This window comes from Rhinolophus sinicus, chromosome 14 (assembly GCF_057876585.1).
Source record: "Rhinolophus sinicus isolate RSI-liver-muscle chromosome 14, RSI-T2T, whole genome shotgun sequence".
NCBI lineage: Eukaryota > Metazoa > Chordata > Mammalia > Chiroptera > Rhinolophidae > Rhinolophus > Rhinolophus sinicus.
In genome coordinates, this window is record NC_142514.1 from 88075161 (window position 1) to 88100741 (window position 25581).

At 43.7% G+C, this 25581-nt stretch overlaps 1 pseudogene; it reads right to left on the bottom strand.

The window, feature by feature from the left end:
- Positions 1–18303: 18303 nt before the first annotated feature.
- On the bottom strand, positions 18304–19083 carry LOC109454613 (small ribosomal subunit protein eS4, X isoform-like; annotated as a pseudogene).
- Between the last annotated feature and the right edge of the window lie 6498 nt (positions 19084–25581).

Consider the following 25581-nt stretch of genomic DNA (forward strand, 5'->3'; position numbering starts at 1 on the left):
AAGAAAAGAAAGCCCACTCCAAGACATGGAGTGGGCTGACACAAGAAAGGGAAGCAGCCCCGCTTTACATTGTGTGAGGGCTTTTATTTCTATGGGTAGAATTGCCTCCCCCTCTCTCTTCTTTTATCTCTCTCCCTCTGAGGTGCCTAGTCCTCTGGCATTTAGCAATGCATTTCTTTTATTTAGGGTCCTATGTAAACACCCCCCCACCTTGGTTTTGGGGCATATGTAAACACATCCCTTTGGGGTATGTGAGAACCTGTAATCCTGCTGGGTAACTGCTAGGGTCTTCACCCAAGTAGGAGATGCAGCAAGGGGCTTTCTAACCAAGGCTGAATTTCTCCTGCTGCTCATTTCTGTCTACCTACCTACCCTATCAGACTCTTTGTTTATAATAGCTCCTCCAACTTCCCCTTTCCTCTATAAAAGAATAGTCCATTCCTCTAGATTTGCTTATGGTTTGGCCATATAGCTTGCATGTCCCAAATTACAATTCTCTGCTATTCTTGAATAAACCCATTTTTGTTGGTAAAATAACTGTTTTATTTTTCAGATCAACAGAGAGTATTACACTAAGTGAATTAAGCCAGTCAAAAGCGACAAAAACTGTATGATTTTAACTGTACATAGAGTGGTAAAATTCAGAGACAGAAAGTAGAATGTTGGTTTCCAGGGATTGGGGGAAGAAAGGTATGGGGGTTAGAGTATAATGGGTACAGAGTTTCAGTTTTGCAAAATAAAAAATGTTCTGGCGATGGAAGGTGGTGATGTTTGCACAACAATGTGAATGTATTTAATGTCACTGAACTGTGAGAACTCCATAAACTCAAACCCCTGCACTAGACACTTGACCAAACGCTAGCATGGCTTCTAGCAGCCTAAGGCCTGATCACAGGGAAGACCCACTCCCACCTGGAGAGCCTGTCTGGAAAAACTCAAGGCTGCCAAAAGAATTTACCCTTTGTTCCCAGCCAACGTCTAATTACTCCCTTTCTTAGAGCATTTATTTTAAAAAGCTTATAATTATAAATCTTTCCTCTTTTCAAATATGTGTATGTTTCTGCTACAACCCAGGAGTCTTTCTGAAGGACCTGAAAACCATTCCTTTTAATGTATCATCAAGAAGGCTAGGGCCACTCACCCCCAGTGTCTGGGAAGGGGAAAAGCCTAACTTTGGTAAATGCCAGTTAGAGGACACAACTGGCCTAGCTGCATTTACACTGATCAACCCTTTTCCAGCTTTTTGAAATGTTTCATTCACTTTCCTCCCTGCTTGAAGCCCTGCTCCCACACCCTCCCTTTAAAATGCCCAGTCATTTCTGGCAAATCTGAAAAGAGCTGAGCTGTTTCCCCTACTGCAGTAGTTACTGAATGAAATTTATTTTCCTGCTTTAACTAACATCCAGCTTTGTTTATCTTTGACAATTGTACATTTAAACATGGTTAAGGATATACATTATATGTTATGTGTATTTTACCACAGTTAAAATTTAATAGTCATAGTGGAAACATTTTACTTAAAAAACTAAAACGGACTTTTATTCAAACAGCTTGCATTCTAATGGAAGAAATTTGACATCTGAGAAAGATCATGAAATTGTCATATCTGAGGTACAGAAGAGGGTCTGGGAGTGTTTGCAGGAGAGACAGTCACTTCTAGTGGCAGGGTGGGGAGGAGGACAGAAATCAGGGAAGCTTTCATAGAGATACACGGAGAAGAGCATTCCAAGAACCCAAGGGGCCAAAGCTCTGAGGTGAGAAAGCAAAGGAATGCTCAGACCACAGCAGGTATTTCCATCTGGTGGGAACTAGAAAGCTTCAATCTGAGAGGAGCTTGCCAGAAGGAAATTTTGACAGGGAGCGGAGAATCAAATCAGATCTTGGTTTTGCTCTGTAGGCCAAGGGGAGTCACTAATGGTTTTTAAGCAGGTAAAGTGAGGGATCTAACTCACACTAAGGGGATTCAGAGTTTGCAGCCCTAAAATATGCATTTGGGGATATTGATTATTTGAAGAAACAAAAGACTCAGAAAGAAATTTTGAACCTCCCCCTTTACCTTCCTAAAGGAATTCAGAGATAAAAAACTGCTTAAAGGAAGAGCTACCACCTCAGCATCAAAATATGAACTAAGCGTGTGGCAGTCAGGGAAGAATCTAGCAAAATCTGTTTGTTAGACTCCGTTGTTTCTGGGTGGCCGGCAATAACTGGTTTGCCACACTTTTGCTCTTTCTCATCTCCCTGTGGATGGCCTGCTTTCCCTTTGAAGTCCCAGACCCCTGGCTCCCTCTCCTTAGTCCAGAATGACATGTAAGCCTCAGCTGCCTGATTCCTTTTCCTGTCGAATATTCTCATGGAACCCCCCATATGTACATGCATAATAAATTTGGTTATTTTTCTCCTTTTAATCTGTCTCATGTTAATTTGATTATTAGACCAGCTGTAAGAACTTAGAAAGGTAAAAGGAAAATTAGTTTTCTTCCCTCACGATACAAAAGGCAGAGGATACCAGAGGTCTGGTGGTGTGTACCAGAAAGAACACAGAGGCTGGGGGGAAATTCTGAGAGCTAATACCATTGTCCAGGTGAGCCAGTAGAGAAAGGAGCATAGAGAGAAAGGCCACGGTGGGGCCCTAACAAATAGCTGATGTGAAACATCCAGAAGGAAGTTGGAGCAAAGGAATGCCCAGGATCGGGGGAGGGCAGTGCTAGTTCCAACAGGAAGATAAAATGCAAAAAGAGGAATGTACTGGGGGCAAAAGCTGAGCAGTTCATATTTAAACTGGTTGAGCTAGAGAAGCCAATAGGATATCCATTAGTTTATAATACAAGTCTAGTACTGATTCATTGAATAAAAGCTGCTTTAATTGTTAATCTGGAAGGGAGATGTCCATGGTAGGGTTCATTGGGTTAATGATTTGATAACCCTTGCCCAGCTCCCCTCCCTCTAATGAAACTCAATTCCCTGGAAATTGGGTTCATACTCTAGATTGAGTGAGGAGAGAGAGAGAGATAAAGAGAGAGAGAGAGAGAGAGAGAGAGAGAGAGAGAGAGAGAGAGAGAGAGAAGAAGAAGAAGAAGAAGAAGAAGAAGAAGAAGAAGAAGAAGAAGAAGAAGAAGAAGAAGGAGGAGGAGGAGGAGGAGGAGAAGAAGAAGAAAAGGAAAGGAGGGAGGGAGGGAGGGAGGGAGGGAGGGAGGGAGGGAGCGAGGAAGGAAGGAAGACAGTAACTCCAGTAACTCTATTTGTAGGAGTTGCATTACCAGTTCCTGGATAGGAGGGTTTGGAGTTTGTGACTAGACCGGTGGTTCCCAAATTTTGATGTAAATGTGAACCCCCTGGGGATCATGTTAAAAAGTAGATTCTGACTGTGTAGGTGAGTGGAGCCTGAAATCCTTTGTTTCCAACAAACTCCCTCCCTGGTAATCTGGGTGCTGCTGCCCTGGGAAGCATATTTGAGTAACAAGAGGCTAGAACACACTACTGAGATGTTGAGAAGGCAGGAGGGGAAGAGAAGGGAAATGACTGGAAACCTACCTACTCAGCCCCAGAAGTCACCTGTGCAGCATCCATCCTGCAAATGCCTCTGAGTCTGAGATTGCCCCGAGGGTAGATGGACAAGTAGTGATAAGGAAAGAACTGGAAGAGCTCTGAAGTCAGGCGGGAAGAGCTCTGAAGTCAGGTGCTGAAACTTACTAGCAATGCAACATTTGGCAAATTATTTCCTTCTAAGATTCCTCAATCTGTGAATGACACAATAAGGGCTACTTCCCAGGATGGGAAATATGAAAGGAGGTAAGAATCAAGCCCGGTTCTTGCCATGACTAAGGATTCTGTCATAGCTAAAAGTGTTTTTCCTTTTAAATCTAAGGGGAGTCTACTCTAAATACCCCTCAATGGACTTTGTTAACAAGGAAAGGGTACATACAGATGAGGTGCTGACTAAGCTAGTGAGCTCTGGAGCCAGCCCATATGGGTTCAGATCTGAGCTCTATCACTTATTCACTGCGTAAAGTGCTCAGACTTCAGAACTAAATGGAGATGATAATAATGGCACATCTTTCGAACCGTTATAATGAGGATTAAATGTGCTAATGCACTGAAAACAATGTCTTGCCATGTAGAAAACCCTCAGTACATGACAGCAGTAGTTGTTATTATTTGTTTCAGATTAGCAAAAGTGATCTTTCATAAGAAAGTAGTCAAAGACCATCTTTGTGCTCCTTGGCTGACCACCACCCTCAATTCTATTCAAGAGGTTGAAGACTCCAAAAGGGAGTTAGAGATTGTAGAGAGAATTTCTTTGGAATAATTCTTGAAGTGCTTTGGCATTTCTCACTCCCTCCCCACAATGGGGTAGGTAGAGGGGGCGGGCACCTCCCCCTTGCTTCAAGACCAGTGGGAGGACCTTCAAGAGGACCAGCTGGGGAGCTTGACCTGTGTCCCCTTAAGTTAATGGGATACAGTGGACTGATGCTGGACTAGGACTTGTGTCTCAGAACCCCTCAAGGCAAGAAGCCATGGCTGACACGGAACAGCTTGCACTTTCGGAGTCTGTGAGCTGTTCACATGGATAAGAGATAGGGCATGTCTAGAGAAAGCTGGCCTGAAGTTGTCACAGAATCTGCCCAAGAAGGTTACCTGGAGAAGCAAGGAGAAGTGAGCGGACAGAAGCTGCCACGACCAGCTGACGGAAATGCCTTCACCTGTGCTAAAGAAAGTTCAGTGAGAGTCCCTCAGGGATCCCTCCTCCAGCATTTTTACAGGTTAAGTATCACTAAAAATCTCATGAAAGTGTTTTTTGAGATAGAATCAACTATAAACATCTGCCAAGCCCAGAGAACTTCGATGCCAGCTCAAGATAGATCTATTCCAGGAAGACTTCTCGTTCCCAACACCCTTACTTGTCTAGCCTACTATCTCCTCTCCACCTTGCTTTGATCCTGGAGGGGTCAGAACCCATGGTTAGCAAGCTGTAGGAAGAAGGGTTGAATCTCCAGGTGAGGAAGTAGTGACGTCTCCCCAAATCTCTTTCCTACTAGTGGCAACCCGTCTAAATCATACCAAAACTGTGGGAGAGAAGAGGATTAATTTTCAATGAGATGCAAAGATTTTGAGTTTTGACTGTTACACAAAACTGGACCATTGAATTCCTAAAATGAAACTGATTTGCAAGACTTGAAGTAACTGGAGATTTTTTGTCATCTGAGACTGACCAGACAAGTCACAGGATCTGTCCTAAATTTCTTCTGAGGGGTAAGGAAGAAAGAGTCCAAAGAGTGGGTTTGAACAGGCTGGGGGCAGGGGGAATATAGCTGTTTCTGTTGACAATAGCAATGGTCAGTGTAGCACAAGAGCAGGAAATCAACATCCCCTGAGAGACTGCAGAGCTCCTGGCAGCAGCTTCCATTACGTGGGTGAACAAAACTGACTCCTAAGCCATACACTAACTCCTAAAGGGAATAACTGGGGAAGAGGGGAAATTTAGGAAAATACCAATACTCCAAGTTAATCAATTAGGTGTCAGTTCAGAGCTTTAAAATTTGGGGTACTGTTGTACTTCTGACACATTTATACCCAACCATGGGAGATGTCAGAGGCACACAAGCTACAGGTGATGAACTTCATCTCAATTGTAATTTATAAGAATAGAGACTGTACTGCTCCATAACAAATTACTCCAAACTCAATAATTGAAACAACAATGCACACTAATTATCTCACATAGTTTCTGTGCATCAGGAAGTTGGAAAGAGCTTGGGTGGACAGTTCTGGCTCAGGGTCTCTCATGAGGTTGTAGTTAAGATGTCAACCAGGGTGGTAGTCATCTGAGGCTTGACTGGAGATGGAGGGCCCACTTTCAAGATGGCTCAGTGATATGGCTAGGGCAGAAGGCCTCATGTTTTCACCATGTGAGTCTCCTCAGAAGGCTGCTGGAATGTCCTCACAATATGGTAGCTGACTTACTTTAGAGCAAGGGGTTCGAGAGAGTGAGAAAGAAGCCACCATGCTTTTTGTGACTGTTTGGGAAGCCACACACCATCAAGTGATAGCACTATGTTCAATAGAGGTATCACTAGGTTCAGCTCAAACTGAAGTGGAAGGGAACTAAGCCCCACTTCTTAAAGAGAGAGTGTCAGTGAGTCCGTGGCCACCACGGAGAGTAACTTCTCTCCCATGCAGAGAGAAGAGGGAGACAAAACAGGAAGGAGGACATGCTGAGTGGAAGGGCAAACAGGCCCGTCAATGAAGCTGGGACCCTAAAGCACCAGGTAAGGCAAAGTTATGACGTATGCCAGATTTTGGTGAGGCCCTTAGAGGACGATTTCAAAGTCATGAAGGGACCTCAAATAAATCACTGGCAGGAGTCTTTATAGAAAGAAACTGGGGAGCATAGCTGACAGTATTACAGGACAGAGCTATCAATCAAGGACTTCATGAAATGTTCCAGGGAGGCACCCAGATAACCCAGTGTTCTGGGTCACAAACCCACAGTGATTAGATACTGGTTCAGATGGCAAATAAAAAAGAAAGAATTGTTTTAAATTCTGGATACAAAGAGCAATGAGAGCAGACTAGGCCGACAAATATTAAAACATATTTTAAACTTACAATAATTTTTTCAGTGTGATGATGCTGCATGAATAGATAATAAATCAGAATATAAAATCCACAAAAAGATCAAATGATAAGAATTTAAATATATGATAAAGGCAGCATTTAAAATCTTTGGAGAAAATATGCACTGTTCAGTAGGTTGGTATTGGGAAATCTGCAGAACTAGTTGGTAAAGAAAAAGTTGGGTTGCTATTTCGACAAAATTAATGCCTCATAGATTTAAATTTTAATAAATAAATAAATAAGTAAATAGGGGCGGGCAGATGGCTCAGTTGGTTAGAGCGTGAGCTCTCAACAGCAAGGTTGCCAGAAAATGGTGACTGAACTTGGAGCTGAGCTGTGCCCTCCACAACTAGATTGAAGGACAACAACTCGGAGGTGATGGGCCCTGGAGAAACACACTGTTCTCCAATAAAAAGATTGTTTTAAATAAATAAATAAATAAAACCACGAAAGTACTATCTAGTAACTAGAATAAAGCATGAGAAAAATATTTTATCATCTTGAAATAGTTTCTAAATATGACTTCCAGAAACCATAGAAGATCTATCAACTCAACCTCATGAAAAAAAAAAATCTTCATAAGAAAACCTATCAAAGTAAAACAAAATACGAACTGGGAAAAAAATATTTGCAACTCATATCACAGACAAAGATATAGACAAAGACTCTTAAAAATTAAAAAGAATCAGACCAAACTCCATAAAATAATGGGTAAAGACAGCTCATAAAAAAGGCTCTTTACATTAAAAAATTTGTCAATCTCTCTGATAATAAGAAAAAGCCAAGTTAAAACCCAGTGAGGTAACTTTTTTCACCATGTAGATTGGCAAGATCAAAATGTGAACCATGTGTTGACAAGTATCTGGGGATGAGTACATTCATATTTTGCTGGTAGGAGGATAAACCAATGCCCAAATTTGTGGAGAGATCTTGAAAATATCTACCAAAATTACAAATGCACTTCTAAGAATTTAACCTACAAATATCGTCATATATGTATGTATTGGGGAAGGGAGAATTCCCCTCCCCCCCTTTAGTTCTTACAGCTGGACAAGTAATAAAATAATAAAAATTGACACAAGACTAGGTTAACAGGAGAAAAACTAATTTAACATGTGTGCATGGGAGAATCACAATACAATGCTCAGATCATAAAATGAGGCTCAAAGAAATGATCGAACCAGGCACCTTTTTATACTATTTAGGTAATTTTAAAAAAAAGAATAAATTTGTGAAAAATTGACAGAACAAAAAAAAAGTGCTCATTTGAAAGGAATCTAAGCAAGGTTGGGTATTCATTAATGAGGAATTTAAACAAAGTGGTAAATTAGAAAAGGTAGTAAGATCTCAATATACAGACTCTGGCTCTGAGTTGTTTAACTCTAGCAATAAGGGGTTTCTTCCAGGTACAGGACACCTTTCACGTGGGGAATTTATTTGCTGCATTCAAGGAGACAGGGAGGGTCAAGTGTCCTCATGGCACTAGCTGCTGGTCAAGTAATTTTAATTCAAAGTAATCAACAACATGCCATTGTGGAATATTTTGGGGTGACCGCTCTTGGGCCCCAAATTGTCACATCACATATGAAGTAATTATTCATTGAAATTCCAAAGAATTGAAAAGATCCAAATGTCCATCAATAGTGGACTTTTTAAATGAAATGTGTACTATTACGCACAAGTTAGAAAATGGCAGAGATCTGCATGTACTGATGTGGGAAAGACTTCAGCCGGATACGTTGTCTAGTGACATAAACAAGGTGCAGAGCTGTGTGAATGTCACTATTTGTTTAAAAGGAGGAGGGACACGAATATTTACGTATATATTTGCCTGTGTACACAAAATCTGTGAAAGTCACACAAGAAGCTGGTAACACTGCTTACTTTTGGAGAAGGGAACTGAGTAGCTGGGGGGGGTGAAGGGGAGTGAGAGAAAGACTTCACTTTATTTCATTTTATATCTTTTGAATTTTGAAACATGTGACTAAAATACTATTAATAATTCCAGGATGGGGAAAATTTAAATAAAAACAAAACAAAACAAAAAGAGTAGGTCCCAAATTGAGAAGTGAAATCATGAACATGCAACATTCTTTTCTTATTTTTTAAATTGAGATATAATTCAGATATCATGAAATTCATCATTTTAAAGTGTACAGTTCAGTGGCTTTTAGCATAATATATACAAAAAGGTGTGCAATCATTACCATTGTCTAATTCTGGAGTATTTCATCATTCCAAAGGGAAACCCCATATGTTAGTGGTCACTCCCCAGGTCCCACTAGTCCCAGGTAACCATTAATCTGCTTTCTGTCTCTATGAATTTGCCTATTCTGGACATTTCATATAAATGAACTCATACACTATGTGATTCTTTGCAGCTGACTTCTTTCACTCAACATAGTGTTTTCAATGTTCACCCAGGTAGCAGCAAATGTCAGAACTTCATTTTTTTTAATGGATGAAAAATATTCCATTGTATGGATACTGTCGTGCGGGAGACCCTGCTCGCTGCGCCATTTGTCGTGCGCGGAGGCCTTCTCACCGCGCCATCTTTCAGGCGGGGCGGCCTGCGGGGTCTCTGCTCCCGCTCCCCACACAAGAACGCAGGATATGGTGAGGCAGAAAAGGAACACCCACGGAGCCATAGGTAGGGGAGTCATACCACTATGGTCTCACTGGAGGGTGGGCCCATCGGACGCCGACCTGCCGTCCGCCTTTCCGCCGACCGACCGCCGACCGACCGCCGACTCTTCTCCACTCTCTCCTCTGTTCCTCTCTCTCGGCTCTCCTCTTCCGCTCTCCTCGGCCCTCCTCTTCCGCTCTCTTAGGCTCTGCTCGGCTCTCCTCCGTAGTCGCAGCAGTTATACCAGCGGCCAATTGGCTAACCGGCCACAGCCAACGGCCAATCAGCCACAGCCGACGGCCATTCACCACCCGAGCCAGCACCCCTCCAAGTGAGGCCGAGAGCCTGTAAACTACTCTCTGGGGCTCTGTCCCCACAGATATATATACCCTTTTTGTTTATCAGTTGATGGTCAGTGGGTTGTTTACACTTTTCGGCTATTATGAGTAATGCTGCAGAAATGCAAAATTTTCATCTACATCGATTTCAAGATTTCCTAATACTCAAAATGAGAATTGGGCAGCGTGTATTGCCACATAATGGATATTTTCTGTACACATTTTCAAATACATTTAAAATACATTCTGGTCCAACTATGAAAAAGTCAAATGTTCATTTAAGTCCAATCTTTCCTTTTCCATCCCATGCACTGCTCACCCACCTTCCTCATCTCTTCTCGGTTTTTCCTGTCTTCTCTGTCTGATGCCCTGCCCCTCTGTGCAGTCCCAGTCGCCCTTTCTTCCTTTACGGTGCATTTTTCATCCCCGCTCTGTTTGCCAACATGTATAATCATCATTGCCAAATTAATTCATCCTGGAAAAAATTTAAAAGCTGACACACCCCAACTTTCTTTGAATAGTCATTTTTGCCATTAGCTCCTTGCCTGTAGGCCAAGAGGTTTGTTGAAACCCGCCCTGCCCCCCTTCTCCCGCAAATATGAAACTCTGGTATTTTTTAAGCCCAGATTGACTGAGCCCCAGAGACTCTCTTAACAAGAGATTAGGTTTAGCAGCAACTGGACGGCACTTAGCTCCAGATAAGATCTGGAGAAGCACCACAGACGTCTCACACACACACACACACACACACACACACACACTCCCTCCAGAGAAAACTTTTTGCCTGGAGTTTCCTGAGAGTCAGAGTAAACACGAAAGATAAGAGCTGCTCAGATTCTTCTGCTGCCATCTTGGTTCATCCAGGCTCCAGAGAGAATTCCCTCCGAGTGTGAAGCACAGGCCTTATTTACAAGAGTGGATACTTAGTAGTGAAAGTTCAGAGTTTTAGATCAGTCCTTGCTCAGGAGCTGAGGTCATTCTGTTACAGCCTGAAGGAAAGTTGTTTGGATTTTAAAATTATAAGTGTCATTGTCCTATAAGTGACTGAAACACTCTTTAATGGAATATAGACACATATATTTTTTAACTGTATGTTTGCCTTTATATTCCCACTTGGGAATGGCCAGCAGCCTGTCTCACCTGAACTACTGCAACAGTGTGAATTGCTCTCTCCGCCTCTCCCCTTGCCCGTCCTGTCATCCTACAGTGACACAGGTTGATCTCCTCCCACATTTTTCTGTCAGTCAGACCCATGTTCTAAAGCATTCCATGTTTCCCTGGTACGAGGAGGACAAAGTCCCGATTCTTAGCCTGCTGCATGGACACATACAACGTGCCACCTTTGGGTCCCCATCTATCTGTCACTGCTCTCACACACACCCTCTACTCCAACCAAACAGGTTCACTCTCCTCTGAACACCCCAAGCACATCCCGGCCTTGGCTCAGACCATACTCTCTACTCTCTGTAAGGCTCTTTCTTCCCTCATTCAACAAGTATTTACAAAGCCCCACTATGTACCAAGAGGTGGGACTTCACAGTGGCATGGAGAGTGAGGGCAGCAGACAAGGCATCAGGCAGTTCTAACACAGTGAGAAGACGGGTGGGAGTGGAGAGCAGGACTCTGGAGAAAGAGTCAACCAGCTGAGGGTGGGGGGGATGGGGGAGAATAACATCAGCCACACTCACTGAGTGCTTTCTGTTAGGGACAGCCGGAGGAATGAGTCACAGGAGAACAAGATTGGTCTATTAGAATTTATTTGGTGTGTGTGAGCTGCCGGAGGTCAGGCCAGAGCGGAGGGAAAAGATCATAACCTCCCCAGCAAAGAGGGGTATGGAGTTTTATAGGAGGGGGTAAACGAGGCTGTTCCCCCTTCAATGCTTCAGGGGGTTTTCATTGACAAAGGGTTTCAGGGCATGACCAAGCCCTCCAGCTCCACACCCTGGCCCCAGGTCACCATCTGGACCGCCCAGGCTCACCCAGGCCCACAGATCACAGACCCCTAGGAGCTAAAGCAAGACAGAATCAAGACAAGATGGCTTTTAAGATAAGGTTTCTGCTCCTGGCCTAAATATGGCTTAACACTTTCTACAACTGTTGTAGGTAAAGGTCTCCCCATTCTAGAGAGGCTGAGAGCCAGCAAGTGGCAGAGGGTTACGTGGGGCAGGCCCCTCTGCAACACCCCACTGGGAGGCCCACCTCCTCCACCAGCCTCCCAGGTCAGACAGGCCCAAGTGATGGCTCTGACAACAAAAGCTCTTACCCTTTGCGTTTCATTTAGTAAGTCATGGCATAGGCGCTTGTTCTTTGCAGTGGTTTTAAACTTTGTGTGCATGTTTTATCTTGTCTCCCCAGCTGGCTATGTCCCTGTGGGCAGGCCATAGTTTCATACACATTATTTTGTACAGAGTAGGCAGCCAATAAATATCTGTTGAATGAATAAGTGAATGAATGTACTCATAGCACCTGGTTATCTATCCAAACTATCTGTCCAAAAAATAGCTCCTCAAAACAGAGATAACTGCTCTTTCCTACTTTACCAGGGATGTTGAATAGATTAATTAATTTGTGTCTTTAATAAGACTTGAGATCTTTCGTTGAAAAACTCTAAATCTTGCTGGCTGAAAAAAAAAGCTTATGAAATAAAATATATTTTACCTTGTAATAGGGCCTCAAATACTCTCCTTTATAAGCATAACATCTCACTTAAACTCAAATTCAAACACAAAAGGTGAAGAGCATAGAATAAGGGGAAAAGGCTGATGTCATGTCTCTTTTGTGCGGTGTCTAGAATGATTTCTGAGCGCCGGATGGATGCTGCCCACTCAGAAGAAATGCACAAAGCAATGCCCCACTCAGAGTGGGCCTTTTCCTGAAGGGTGGATGGCTCTGCCCATCCAAAGCTGGGACACCAAAGCTCTGGAGAAGCTTCTCACCCAGCAATTAAATCTGCTGGAGCTACGCCCAGGCCCCGAGCAGCCTTCAGCTTTGTCTCTAGAAGAAAATGCTGCTGAGCACCTACGAAATCTGCAAGGAGATTAAAAATAATTGAACGAGAGCCACAGCTTTGCTCTCCTTGCCTTCCCCTCTGGGCATGTGGCTGCCTGCTCCCAGAATGCCGCGTGCAGCATGGGAGGTGGCCTTCCAGGGAGGACTGGGCATGGTTGTCCACACCCTTCTTTAAAGTCTGTCCTCTCTCTGTTTGAGGGACACTGCCCTCCTTCTGGCCAGGTTTCCTGTCTCCTCCACCGTCTCCCACCCCCATCCTCATTGTTCTACCCGCCTTCAAGGTTGGAAGCCATGTTCTCTTTCATTCTCTGCTCTTCACACTCTGTCCAAGCAACTCCCTTATTCCTATGGTGTCAAATACCCACCCCAAGTGGCAAAACCCCCAAATCTTACATCAATTTACACACTTGCCTGCTGAGAGTGCAAACTCATTATGCCCCAAAGTATTTCATTCCTGATTGTCTCCTGATTTCCCATCTTGATGTGTTGTACCACTGTCTGCCCTGCTACCAGGGGAGCCAGAAACCTGGGAGTCATCGAGACACTCCTCTCTTCTCTGCAGCCACATGTGCTGTGAAGTCCAGTCCTTTTCAAGTCCAAGCCTTTCCATTCCAACTACCAGGGCCTTCATTCAGGACCTGGCTTTGAATCCCTCAACTCCCAGCTCAGGGCTGGCACATAATTAGTTCTTAATACATATGTATTAAATTCATGACTGTAATGAAGAGTAATATGAGAAAACACATGATTTCCATGTTAGAGAAAAAGAAACTATAGGCCCAAGGTGGGGCTATTTACCCCCAGGACAGCAAACCCAGATTTAATTGCAGTTTCAGCCCCTCCCAGGAGTGGAATTTTAAACTGGAATTTCCTGATCAGCGCTGGTGAGGTAATCTGCCTGATAAGACCCTTGTGCCTTCCCCCAGACAGGCCAGACTTGCCTGAAATGATCCTTTCTTCTTCTCTTTTGCTAATAACTTTCTTGTCCTGCCCAGTTTCCTATAAGAACTTTCTATTTTGCACAAATCCTCACAGCATCTCTCTGGGTACTGGATGGGATCTTGCTCTATTCGGGAATCCTCCAATAAAGCCAATCAGGTCTTCTGATTTACTTGGTTGAATTTTGTTTTTTAACACACATGTGGAATTTTATAGAGATGAAATAAGATGCAGAGCTACATACAATTTCTAAAGTTTTAAAATTTCTGAAACCCCAGAAACTTTCAATTTTCTGCCTGAAGTCTAAAATCTCCACCTCACTCTACAAGACTTTTTCCCCAGCATCCTCAGCTAAAACCGCCAAGCAGTAGTGTGTTAAGGGGAAGGAGCCATCAGCTTGGGTGCAGACAATAAGGGGTGGTTTTGGCTATAAAGATTTTAAACAAACCAATTAAAACCCTCTGTTTTTTATTATCACCATGTGCTGGCAATTCTAAACAATGTCAGTGATAAAATTCTACTTGTCCCCCTGCCCACCCAGTAACCCTGTCTTTTTGTGGTTTTTCTTTTCATTGTTGTAAGGGAAGCTATATATGATCTTTAAAGCTCTGTCAATTAAAGAGAGAGACCAGAAAAAGCTCTCAATTGATTCAAAACTACCTTCTCCTCTACCTTCCTTGGCCTGCTTGAAAGATTCTTAACAGGATATGGAGATGAAAGAATTAGGCATTCATCTAAAGACTTTGTAAATTTCCTTTTCTCTTAGGGGTTATGTGGGGGCGGAGCCCCAGAAAGTAGTTTCCAGGCTCTCGGCCTCACATAGAAAGGTGTTGGCTCAGGTAGTAAATGGCCATCAACTGTGATTGCATGGCCATCAGCTGTGGCTAGTTGGCCGTCAGCTGTAACCAGTGAGCCATTGGCCACTAATATAACTGCTGTGGCTACGCTAGCAGAGAGAGAAGAGGGAGAAGGAAGAGAGGAAGATGGGGGCTAGCAAGAAGATGGTGGCTGGGCTGGCAAGTGTGGATGGCGGTTTGCGGACAGTGTGGATCCAGCCTCCAGTGAGAGTATAGTGCCGCCAGAGAGACCGTAGTGGTATGACTCCCCTACCTATGGCTCCGTGGGTGTTCCTTTTTGGCCTCACCATATCCTGCGTTCTTGTATGGGGAGCGGGAGCAGAGACCCCGCAGGCCTCCCCGCCTGGCACCCCGCAGGCCTCCGCAGCAAGCAGGGTCTCCCGCACAACAAATGGCGCAGCGAGCAGGGTATGGTGCCGGCCAAAGCTCTCCGAAGGGCGGTGGAGCAGTTTGTGTGTATGAACACCCAGTCTCAGGAAGACCAGGAGGAGCAGCTGCCGGAGAGCTGGACCCCCGTGGAGGGGTGGGAGGACGTGGACGGTTCTCCCACCAGCACAGGAAAAGCCATGCAGCTGCCGGAGAGATGGAGCCCCGTGGAGAGGTGGAAAGATGTGGACGGTTCCCCAACCAGCACAGGCCGGAGAAAGCGAAGGTCGTTGCAGCCCTGTGGGCCGGGGAAGTTCCTGCTCAGGCAGCCCGGATGCAGGACTTGTAGTCCCAGGAGGTAACGCTTGCTGAGTCCTCCGTGGGAGATGAGGGTGAGGTCAAGGTCGTCCCTCACCCCCAGGACAGCCCTGGTGAATGACTATGGACTATGGGGAATTGCCTTCCATCCCTAATTTAATGGACCGCTTGACTGTTTGTTTGGGAACTGTTGTTAGTGGAACTGGGGGATATTTGCTTTTGTCTCTTGACTGGCCACCATTGAGAATATGTAAGCACCTTGATTGTGAGTCGCTGTTGTTCCAGCAGGGTACCCTGAGAGGCACAGAGAGAGTGGCAGTGCCCTGAGAGCCCTGGCTGAGTCCAGGAAGTCTGGCTGAGCCCTGAAGATACCCTGGCTGTGCCCAGGAAGTCGGGCTGTTCCCAGAGAGAGTGGCAGTGCCCTGAGAGCCCTGGCTGTGTCCAGGAAGTGTGGCTGTGCCCACAGAGAGTGGCAGTGCCCTGAGAGCCCTGGCTGTGTCCTGCCCTGAGAGCCCTGGCTGTGTCCAGGAAGTGTGGCTGTGCCCACAGAGAGTGGCAGTGCCCTGAGAGCCCTGGCTGTGTCCAGGAAGTGTGGCTGTTCCCAGAGAAAGTGGCAGTGCCCTGAGAAATCCTAGCTGTGCCCGGGGAAACTAGTGGTACCCTAAGAAGTCCAAGAAGTCTGGCCGTGCCCAGAAGTACTGGTGGTGCCCTGAGAAACCCTGGCTGTGTCCGGGAAGACAGGTGGTACCCTAAGAAGTCCAGGAAGTCTGGCTGTGCCCAGAAGTACTGGTGGTGCCCTGAGAAACCCTGGCTGTGTCCGGGAAGACAGGTGGTACCCTAAGAAGTCCAGGAAGTCTGGCTGTGCCCAGAAGCACTGGTGGTGCCCTGAGAAACCCTGGCTGTGTCCAGGAAGACAGGTGGTACCCTAAGAAGTCCAGGAAGTCTGGCCGTGCCCAGAAGCACTGGTGGTGCCCTGAGAAACCCTGGCTGTGCCCAGAGAGCCTGGCTATGTCCAGGATATTGCATTCACCCCCAGGCTCCTCGCACAGGTCCCCTCGCGGAAGACGCTTGTCGTGTAGATTGTGAGGCGAGAGCCTGTAGGGGTGGAGTGTGGGGGCGGAGCCCCAGAAAGTAGTTTCCAGGCTCTCGGCCTCACATAGACAGGTGCTGGCTCAGGTAGTAAATGGCCATCAACTGTGATTGCATGGCCATCAGCTGTGGCTAGTTGGCCGTCAGCTGTAACCAGTGAGCCATTGGCCACTAATATAACTGCTGTGGCTACGCTAGCAGAAAGAGAAGAGGGAGAAGGAAGAGAGGAAGATGGGGGCTAGCAAGAAGATGGTGGCTGGGCTGGCAAGTGTGGATGGCGGTTTGCGGACAGTGTGGATCCAGCCTCCAGTGAGAGTATAGTGCCGCCAGAGAGAATATAGTGGTATGACTCCCCCATCTATGGCTCCGTGGGTGTTCCTTTTTGGCCTCACCATATCCTGCGTTCTTGTATGGGGAGCGGGAGCAGAGACCCCGCAGGCCTCCCCGCCTGGCACCCCGCAGGCCTCCGCAGCAAGCAGGGTCTCCCGCACGACAAGGGCTAAAAACAAAAAAAAATTAACAATTTTCCTCCCATCTTCTAAATTCTACTAGCTGGGATAATAATCGAATTAACAGAGATTAACAAGATAAAATCAAAACTTTAATACATGCCCATGGGGAATTCACATAAGCATGAAAATTCCAAAGACAGAGAGGCAACATTGGGTATGCATAACGTTTTGGACAAAGGAGAAAAAGGCGTGGGGGATGGGGTCTTAGATTTCAGAAGTGAGAATGGGCAATTTACAGGTAGTTAAGGAAGACTGGAACGTACATGGCAGGCAAATTCTTGCTGGGCAACTCAGAAACAATGGGACACATTGGGTATCTGGCTAACAGAGTTGGAGTCTTCCTGACTAATCTAGGATGAAGATTTCTTAATTACCCAAGGCTCCCTTCCTAAAGCAGGTAGAGTTCTCTGTCTGAATCTCTCAGGTAGGAAAGGGAAGAGGTTCAAATGTTCTTTGAGTCCTCTGTTTCTTAATAAATAGCTTAAAATCAATATCCCAAAGGCAGCTTCAGAATGGCAAAGTTTTTGGGTTCCCTTCAGGGCTTATACCAATGAAATAAAAGATTTCTAGGCCATTTCTGCAGTATTCCTATAGCCTTAAATACAATAAGCAATTGTTACAAACACGATGTAGTTTTGGGTAAAGATACACCATAAGCACACGCATCTCATTTCACTACCTTCTGAAATGCTAAAAACGAAACAAGTAAAACCCACATAGGGGCAGGGAAAATGAGAGAGAAAACAAATGAAACTTTGGAAGCTGGAAAACAGATGGACCAGTGGGAAATGATTTAGCTGACCTGAGAAAGTTGAATGCTAAACAAATGGGGAAAGCTGAAAACAGCTTGATTTACAGCTCAGAATCCTTAGAAGACGCAGGAAACATGGGTAAAGGAAGTATGCCTTTCATCCTAGGGAGACTAAGGTAAAGGCTGTTTAAGAAGCAGTAAATCCATGTATCCCCTCCCCAACTCCAGGACAGCAGAAGGTGGGAGAGCTATTCTCAGAAGAGGGGAAAGGAGAAGTTCTCTGGGATGCCAGGCACAGTTAGGGGTGAGGAGATTCTACTGAAGGAAGAAATGGTGTGAATGTTTACACACTGAGGAATGAGGCAGTTAAAGTGTCCCGCTATAATAGGCTTCCAGATGTTGGCAGCCAGGCTCTCACTCCAAGCAGGGTGCTGCACTATCCTGGGTATGTGTGTGTATGTGTGTGTGTGTGCATACCTAACCCGGCCAGCCCCAAAGAAAGAACTAAAGATATGGACCTAGCAGTTCCTCGTCAAAGGGCCCATGCAAATCATTCTAAAGTATTGTTCTCGGTCAGCACGACCTATCTGTTCTCAGGGGTCCCAATCAGGGGCTTAATTCCAATTCTTAATTAGGAGCAGGGTTAACTGACATCTAAGGAGAGACTCTAATGTGAAAGAGACCAAAACAAAGAAAGAGGGAAACAACCTGGAGGCAATAGGACGCTGCAGGGAGAAGATAACTTCCAGAACCCACTTTAGCATTAAGAGGAGCTGTCCAGCCTCCAGCCAGGGCCTCAAAAAGGGGTCAAGACACCATTTTATTTTTCATGCTATATTATCTTTAATTAGGGATGAAGACCCTTCCAATCGTGTCACCTAGATCACCCACTGCTCTGTCTAACTGCCTGTCTCTTGTCTCTTTCTTCCGCAGTGGTGAGGCGGATACACTTCCCGCGGGGAAGAGAAATGCAAGATTTGTTGCCTTTACCAACAGCTAAATGTTGGAGAGCAGGTTGGCAAAGCTGTTGCCATTGGCATCTTTCACATGCACCATATCAAAAAAACCACGGTGTCTCTCTTTATGGTGATCACATCAATTCCTCCCAGGTTAGCACCGCCAGTCACCATGCACAGGTTATCAGTGTCAAGCTTGAAGAAATAGTAATTTTGCTGGTCTCCAAATCAATCTGAATGGTGTCATTCACCTTGATGAGGGGTCAGGGTAGTGGAGGGTGCTAGCATCATAGGTCATGAGATGCGGGATTCCTTTTGTGCCCACAAAAGTATTTCTCACTTTGTACAACTTGTACATGGCCTCCTCAGGTGTAATATGATCCAACAGCAAAGCGACCCTTGTTGTCATAGATCAGACAGAAGTTCTCTCTGGTCTTGCTGATACTGATGGCATGCATCAAACCAGCGGGGGAGGTCACATCAGCTTGGACCTTGCCGTCAATCTTAGTAAATGCCTGCACGCAAACTTCTTTACTTCATCTCCTGTTAGGGCATATTCAGTCTGTTCCTTAGGGAGATGATGAGAGGGAGACATTCCCTCAGCTTGTGAGGACCGGTAGACGGATGAGGAGCAAACACATGAGTCCGTTTATCCAATGTTTTGGATCCATTACATGCTTCAGATGCTTGTTGGGATCACGAGCCATGGCTGCAGCATTTTTTAAAAACAGGAGGCAGCATTTTTTAAAAACAATGTTAAGCGATATACAGAGAAGAGTGCCTATTTGTGGGAGGAAGTGGGAGGATATCAAAAAGTTGCATCCAAAGAATAGAAGAGGTGCTATTAGAAATTAAAACTATATCAGAAATTGAAAGTTCACAGTAAAATTGGAAATCTTCCAGGGCAAAAAGACAAAGAGATAAAAAAATAAATAAATAAATAAGTCAAAGAACTGGTGATCCAACGTAGGAGAGAGGTGAAGGGAATCCCATAAGACGGTGAAGGGAGACCCCAGCATGACAGCCATGACAGCATGAGACCCCAGCATGCACCTGCCCAGGGGCAGCCAGCCCAGAGAGCTTTCATGAAGATGAAATCCATAGGATGTTTGATGAAAAAGAACATTCTGGAAAGGGATCTAGACCATAGGCCGAGAGTTTGGGATCAAATTAGTTATAGCCACACAGAAAAGTAAACAATTCTTTTTTAAAAAGATAATTGATAATTGGGAAAAACTAATAGCTGGACAGGAAAGACAGACAACAGCTCAGGCTCTGCTCTGATCAGTAGATAGTCCCACTAGAGTGAATACCGAAACTGATGTAAAATATGACAGTATTGGGAGGAGGGGGGAAGAAGAAAGGAAGGGTAATGTGTGGGAGGGGGCCAAGGGAGGAACAACAACTGCATCTTCATCTTTCATGGAAGAAAGAAAATATGGAATGCCTTAAACTGAAAAATAAAGCAATAGCAATATAAGACTAGTTAATTAGAGATCTAGAGGTAAACACCAAAAGAATCAGCTAAAAGCACATAGCTGACATGAAGGAAAGAGAAATTGGAGAGGAGGGAGAACGGGAAGTGATTTAGGACTATTTTTTGTGTAACTTGATGATTTAATTGACTTTTGAAAATAAATATATACTGTGTTTTGCCATGTACAATGCGCACCCATGTTTTTTGGCCCAAACTTTCAGGGGAAAAAAACTTTCGTTTTAATTTTTTAATTCAAATTTTTATTTGTTTGCATTTAGGTACTTGTTTTTTGTATTATAAAGGAATCTTAGCATTTATTTTTAAACATATTATGGTACAAGAAATTTTATGTAACAGATAATTACAAAACACAAGAACAGATACGAGGTATAAGAAATTTTATGTATCAGTAACAAATGTATGATATTTACGCATCATAGAAGGCCAAGAACTCTTCTTTGTTGTAAATTCAATGAAACCAGTTATCGTATTCCAGCGTATTATTTTGCATACGGATATCCTTATTGATTTCTAGAGTTACACTTTCAACTCATAAACATAAATAAAAGAATTTAAAACATTTATATTGACATGGAATTATAGTATAATACTATCCATGTATAATGCACATTCTTATTTTTCCCTCACAAATTTGGGCAAAAAAGTGCACATTATACATGGCAAAATAAAGTACATACATTTGATAAAAAGTAAAACAAACAAATATGGGATTTATTTGCAAGAGGAAAAAATGTTTATTCTAAACTAAAGCAACTCATTAATATTATGAACCCTGAGAAGGGCTCCTGGTGGTTAACTGGGCTCAAATTAAAAACAAAAACAAAACCAGAGCCTAGCAGCCGTTTCTAAACAGGGGCTTCTCATGCAAGCTGCACTTTAGGGAGAAGCCTATACTAAACTGCACTGTATTCCTGCCTTTTGAGCCAGCCCTTGTAAAGGAGTTCCTGGAATCCTATTTCAACGAATAGGACTGAGCCTTTCCACATCCAGTTAGAGCTGTGGAACTATATCCCCATCAGCATATTCACTAACCAATCAGAGGGGCTCTATTCTGACTAATCAGAAACTGAATATTAACTGAAGCAGCAAAACTCTCCAATTCTAAAGACATGTTGGGCTGAACTGGGTTGCCTGCAAACCCTGAAGCGTTTAGTCAAGGGCTGTTCACTCCTCAGGTTCTATCCGGGTGCTGAGTCCAGAGCCCATGTCTTCAGGAGGCTGCCTAGCTCAGGACAGGAATACATTCAGAGGGTGTGACATTGTGATTTATAATAAGAAATATATATTTGGTCTTCTTCCCAGTTTCTGGTTCACAGTTCCTCAAACACTTGGTATTTCCTAAGAGTTGAGAGTGATAAAGTTGTCTTTTTTTTTTCCAAGTTTTACTCATACGTTTTATTTTTATTTTTATTTTATTGGGAAACATTGAGGAACAGTGTGTTTCTCCAGGGCCCATCAGCTCCAAGTCATTGTCCTTCAATCTAGCTGTGGAGGGTGCAGCTCAGCTCCAAGTCCAGTGGCCATTTTCAATCTTTAGTTGCAGGGGGCGCAGCCCACCATCCCATGCGGGAATTCAACTGGCAACCCTGTTGTTGAGAGCTTGTGTTCTAAGCAACTGAGTCATACGGCCGCCCCTCTGGAAGCTCAGTGGCAGCTTGTTGTCTTCAATCTAGTTGTGGAGGGCGCAGCTCAGCTCCAAGTCCAGTTGCCATTTTTCAATCTTTAGTTGCAGGGGGTACAGCCCATAATCCCATGTGGGAATTGAACCAGCAACCTTGTTGTTGAGAGCTCGTGCTCTGCCCAACTGAGCCATCCAGCCGCCCCTCCGGAAGCTCAGCAGCAGCTCGTTGTCTTCAGTCTAGTTGTGGAGGGTGCAGCTCACTGGCCCATGTGGGAATCAAACCGGCAACCCTGTTGTTCAGAGCTCCCGCTCTAACAAACTGAGCCATCCTGCTGGCCCTAAAGTTATCTTTTGTTATGGGAATGAAGTGATTTTTGGAAGCACCTAAGAATGGGGTCTGGTTGCCAGAAAAACCAAACATGTGATTAGAGAGTTGGAACTCTCAGTACCCCCACCTCATCTTCTGGGAGGGGCGGAGGTTAAATCAATTGCAAATGGCCAATGATTTCATCAATCGTGACTACGCAATGAAGCCTCCATAAAAAGCCAAAAGGAGAGGGTTTGGAGAGCTGCCTAGTTGGTGAACACATGGAGATGCAGAGAGTTGTGTACCTGGAGAAGGCATGGAAGCTCCACATGGAAGGCTTCTCCATACTTTGCCTTATGCATCTTTTCTATCTGGCTGTTCCTGAGTTATATCCTTTTACAATAAACTGGTGACCTAGTAACATATTTCTGAGTTCTGTGAGTCGTTGTAGCCAAATAATCAAGCCCAAAAGGGGCATTGTGGGAATCTCTGATTTGCAGCCCGTTGGTCAGAAGTACAGGTAAGAACCTAGACTTGCAATTGGCATCATGAATTGGAGGGGATCTTTGGAACTTCCAAATTATAGCCCATTGGTCAGAAGAACCTGGGCGGGCAGCTGGCATCTGAAGTGTGTGTGTGTGTGTGTGTGTGTGTGTGTGTGTGTGTGTGTGTAGGGGGTGGGGAACGGACAGTCTTGAAGGACTGAACCCTTAACCTGTAGAATCTGATGCTATCTGCAGGTACTGTCAGAATTAAGTTGAATTCTTGGACACCCTGCTGAACTGGGTCCAGGAACCAAATTTAGAGGGCAATGCAGCACATCCATCCACATGTAAATATGTGCACACTGGACAACACAGTGTCTGATGGCAGAAGCATTGACTCATTTTTAGCATTGTTTATCCATCAGCAACTCTGTTGGAACTTCACACTGACTCTGGGCCACAACATGTTTCAGTTTCTATCCTTCCTCTTCTACCTGCCCAAAATGACTAGCAATAAGAAGTGAGGCAAAACTTTTAGTATAGGAAGTAAATAAATGGGACTTTATTTTAAGTGGAATATAAAATGACTATAATCTCTGTAAACTTTTCAAATAATCCCATCAGGAGGAAATGGTAAATTATACCACCTTTACTTTAAAGTAATATGTCAATAATGCCCACACCAAACCCTTCTGTCTCAGTCTGTTCAGGCTGCTACACCAAATACCACAGACTGGGGGGCTTATAGAGAACAGAAATTTATTTCTCAGAGTTCTGGAGACTGGTAGTCCAAGATCAAGGCACCAATAGATTTAATGTCTGCTGAGAGCCCTCTTCCTGGTTGAGAGACGTCAGTCTTCTCACTGTGTCCTCACAATGAGGGTCCAGGAAACTCTCTGGAGTCTGTCCCCTTTATAAGGCCACTAATCCCATTTCTGAGGGCTCCACTCCCATGACCTAATTACCTCCCAAAGGCTCCAGCTTGTAATACCATCACATTTGGGGATAGGTTTGAACATAGACATTTGGGTGGGTGGGTGATACAAACATTCAGTCTATAGCATGTACCTTAGAAGAGACTTTTATGGATTGATTAATTAACTGAGTCTTACTATCTTCCTCCTCAGTAGTCTAAGAGAACAACAACAACAAAAAAAAAAACACACACAAAAAAACATTTCCTTCACCAAACCACTGGCATAGGTTTCCATGAAGACCAAATAGAAAAGGACCACTACCCTAGCGTAACTCTAACACCGGGATAATAATTTCTTTACTTTTCTTTACTATTTTACCACCGCACAGGCTTTTTTACCCCCTTATCCACAATTTCACTTCCTACGGTTTCAGTAACCCATGGTCAACCGAGGTCTGAAAATATTAAATGGAAAATTCCAGAAATAAACAATTCATAAGATTTAAATTGCATACTATTCTGAATAGGGTGATGAAATCTCATGCCATCCAGCTCTGTCCTGCCTGGGAAGTGAATCATCCCTTTGTCCAGCATCTCCACACTGTATAGCCCCCCACCAGTTAGTCAGTTAGGGCCCATCTGGTTATCAGGTTGGTTATCAGAGAGAGTAAGAGAGAGACAACATTCATATAACTTTTATTACAGTATATGGTTATAATTGTTCTATTTTATTGTTAGTTATTCTTGTTAATCTCTTATTGTGCCTAATTTATAAATTAACCTTTATCACAGATATGTATGTATAGGGAAAAATAGTATATATAGGGTTTAGTATAATTGTGTTTCAGATATCCACTGGGGGTCTTGGAATATATCCCCTGCAGATAAGGGGGGATTACTGTATACTAAATAAAATAGTAGAGTTTTGCATGATTTTAAACTTTGCATGGATGGGAAATATGTATGATAATCTATCTGTATGTATTTTTTGTATCTTGTTCCTTTTGCTCAATCTTACATATGTGAGATGCATCCACTTTGCTGCATGCATCTCTCTTTACTCATTTTCAGTTGCATAACATTTCATCATATGAATAAGCCTCTCTCCATTCTACTGTTGATGGACACTTAAACTGCTGATAGTTTGGGGTTATGACAAACAGTGGAGCTAGGAACATTCTTGTTTATGGCTCCAGGTGAACATGCACACAAATTTCTCTAGGATGGTGCTACCTGGTAGAACTTTCTGCAACGATGAAAATATTCTACATCTGTGTTGGACAATACAGTGGCCATCCGCCACATGTCGCTACTGAGAATTTGAAATGTGACCAACGTGACTGAGGAACTTAATTTTTATTTCATTTTACTTATTGAAAATTTAAATAGTCACATGTAGCCAAGAGGCTACCATATCGGACAGCACAGGTATAAGGTACATACGTGGAACTGGTGAGTCTTCAGATCATAACTTCAACTCTACTGGATAATGTCAAACCATTTCCAAAGTTCCTGGTCCAGCTACTTATGTGTTTATGTGCAGAAGAAATGTCATAACATTGCCAAGCACCAAGCAGCAGTGGACTTCTTGGGAGAAACATGGCTATTGAGTCCTCAGGAACCTCAAGTGATATGTTAATTTTGGTTTATGAATATCATGTTTTACAACATTTACTAACTTCCTCAGCAGGTTACTAGCAAGTAGCCTTCACCATATTTAACAATGAAATTTGCTGGAATTGTGCTTTATTCACCCACGAAATCAAAGAGGGGACTCAGGTTTTTGGATTAGGAAGATGTTTGAGAGTGATTAAAGAATCACTGGTATAGTTGAAAGAAAACTAATTTTGGATCCAAAAGCCTTGGATTCAAATTCTGATATTGCCTCTTGGTAGTGGTGCAAATTTGAGAAAGCCACAACCCTTTGAGGCTCAGTTTATTCTCTCATTCAACAAACATTCACAAGCAGGCATTGTGTTGATGTTAGAGGTAAAAAGACAAAAAAAGGCTCTTAAGTATCTCACTGTGTATTTGAGGAGAGAGCCATATGAACTATTTATTCAATTATTCATTTATTCAATTACAGTAATGAGTATAAAAATATCTACCTTATAGTAACAATAAGTGAAAAGGCAACCTACAGAACGGGAGAAAACATTTGCAAATAATATATCTGATACAGCATTAATATCCAAAACATATAAGGAACTTCTACAACTCAAAGCAAAAAAAGTAACCTTATCAAAAATGGGCAAAGACTTGAACAGACAATTTTCCAAAGATGACATACAAACATATGAAAAGATGTTCAACATTATTAATCATAAGAGAAGTGCAAATCAAAACCACAATGAGATACCACCTCACACTCATTAGGA